Here is a 3,024-nt window from a genome sequence, read left to right on the forward strand (position 1 = left end):
TTGAGTAGGATCATAGGACTAATCATAAAAAGTAAAATCATAAAGCATCTAAAAGCAAGTACATGACAATATATTCATGGGTTTGGGCATTTAATTTCTTATACGAGATAACAAAAAACAGTAACCACAAAAAAGTATCAGATAAATACAAAAAAATTACACATGCTGAAATGAGCACTTCACAACTTAAAATATTTATACCTGTTAAGATAGGATAAAATAAAAAGTAACATTTTGAAAACTTCAAAAGTCAAATAATTTTAATCACATTCCCCCCAAATTAACTGATTCTATGTTACATGTTGAAGAGTTAAGCTTGAAAATAAATGTGGCCATCTTTCTGACAACTGCTTTGTGCTTATTTAAGTGGTTAATGGAAGAGAGAGGGAGAGACACATAGACAGAGAAAGAAACCGAGAGAAAAAACATGAGTTATCTAAAATATATGCTCAAAGAGCTGTTTAAATTAAGACATATAAATCATTTTTATAATCAATGAAGTAATTAAACAATAAAGCCATGAAATAATAGAGCAAATAGTAGAAAATAATAGTGTAAATAATAGAAAATAATGACCTTTCTTGTGCTCAGATCTCCAAGATTCAAAAGTGAAAGCACCAATTGTACTTATCTAACTTCCATGTAGTGTTGACATTTATATTCAACATTAAGATGACCCAGTATATTTTCCATAACTTTTATCGTCGTCATTTTAAATACAGAGCCAGATGTCCTCATACTTAATTCAGGACAAAATTAATTACATTAATTTTTAGCTAACCTAATACAGGACATATAAAATTACATATTTGATTAGCTTTAATTTGAAAAGATTTCTTTACTATTAACTAATCTCAGTAGGTTTAAGGCATGTTAGCACCCATTGAAAAGTGCATGGAAAAACAACTTTAATCTATTTTGTGTCTGTGCTTATTTTTCGGGCAGTGAAGGGCATTACTATACATTTGTGAATGTAATAGTATTTGGGGGAAAAACACATTTTTCCTTTCTAGTTTTATTTTCTATTATGAGTATATTTTTTAGTATTCTTTTTGCAATGCTGTTGGGAGAGTTGAAGTGCAATGTATTGATATATCATCAACATTTTAAGCACTTCTTAATCAGTTTGGCATGCTTTTAGATAAGAGTACAAGATCCCATTGATCCGTGTCCTCTAGAATTTTCTGACTTAAAAATTATTATTTTTTATTTTTGAGTTGGAGTCTCACTCTTTTGCCCAGACTGGAGTGCAGTGGCATGCTCCCTGTCACTGCAGCCTCGACTTGTTGGGCTCCAGCGATCCTTCCGCCTCAGCCTTCCAAGTAGCCGGAACTATAAGCGCGTACTACCATCCCCGGCTAATTTTTTATTTGTTATAGAGGTGAGGTCTCGCCAAGTTGCCCGGGTGGGTCCTGAATCCACAGGCTTAAGAACCCACTTGCCTCGGCCTCCCAAAGTACTAGTATTACAGGCTGAGCCACCGAGCCCGGCCTAGAAATTATTAAAACATATATTACGTCCAAGCAACATGCACTTATGACATGTTGAAACGACAAGTTAATACTTCACAGTTTATTTTGGTTGAATAGCATCAAGTGGTCTTGACTGAGATCTATTCTCACATTACGCTGCATAGAGCAAAATAGTACACTGTAGCTTATAATAATATATTGTAATGTGTGTCAATCAGTGGATTAGAAAATTACAATTTACTATGTATTCAACTGTCAACAGCATTTAGGTTTAATAAATATATTAGAGTGTTTTGTTTGTAATCTGATAAATAGAATGTAAAGTTCTCTGATACTTATGCACTTACCATGTTTCATATTATCTCCATACACAGAGCATAATTTGTACAATTTCATAAAACTCAGTTGTAGAAGATGAGAATTCTGTTTATTTTAGGTTTTCAGTGAAGTTATATTTTTTCTAAAATAAATGTCTTTTAAAACAATTATGAAAGAGAATAATGAATTTTATATTAAAATAAACAATCAGAAGACATGTTGAATTTATAATGGACCTTTGAATCCTCACATTTAGTGTTAGAAATCATAGCACAGACAACATTTTGACTTTAAAAGTTACGTGGGTATTAACATCATTCTAATTATTTTGTAGATGCTGCTCTGAGTAACATAAAGAAACCAAGTTCCCCTTGAATTAAATGAATTCAAACAGACTTTCTAAAAATAAGATTTTCTTTGGAAGTGTGAACTAGATTGTATTTTCCACAGTAGACAGAACCATAGTCAGGCCTTTCTTACACTGTTTCCGACATTCACAGAACTTCCTTAGCACTGAGATGGACTTCATCATCCAAAGTGTGTCTCAGCTTGCATGAAGCCAGCTTCACACCTTCCATTTCCCTCAAGTCAAAGTACAGTGCTATTTTGTTGCCAATTAAAGTGTTTTATGGCATTTATTAAGATTCCATCTGAAAATCTGAAATCGGTTATTTTGAATGTTTTTGGATAAAAAGTTTTACTGGTATCTTTGGGTGACTTTTCAGTAACAAAACTTCAAAGAGAGAGGAGAGAGAAGTATTTTAAACTCCTTTATCCGTTGATAGTTTGTTTCATTATTTAATTCTGCATTATCTACTCACTATAATGTACCAAGGGAATCTGTTCTGAAGGACCTCTTTTGCACTTAGACTGGCATTTAGGGTTGTCAGAGCTGACTTATGGTTTTAAAAAGATCCAAAGCTAAAAAGCTAGTTGTGAGATGTTGAAGTTTACATTTTTTTTTTTTTTGAGTTGGAGTCTCACTCTATCGCCCAGACTGGAGTGCAGTGGCCGCTCCTGGCCACTGCAGCCTCGACCTGTTGGGCTCCAGAGATCCTTCTGCCTCAGCCTTCCAAGTAGTTGGAACTACAGGCACGCACTACAATGCCCGGCTAATTTTTGATTTATTGTAGAGATGAGGTCTCACCAAGTTGCCCAGGAGGGTCTCGAACCCGCGGGCTCAGGCAATCCACTCACCTCGGCCTCCCAAAGCGCTGGGATTACAGGCTGAGCC

This window comes from Carlito syrichta, unplaced genomic scaffold, assembly GCF_000164805.1.
Source record: "Carlito syrichta isolate Samal-C Ts95f unplaced genomic scaffold, Tarsius_syrichta-2.0.1 Scaffold305575, whole genome shotgun sequence".
Classification (NCBI taxonomy): Eukaryota; Metazoa; Chordata; class Mammalia; order Primates; family Tarsiidae; genus Carlito; species Carlito syrichta.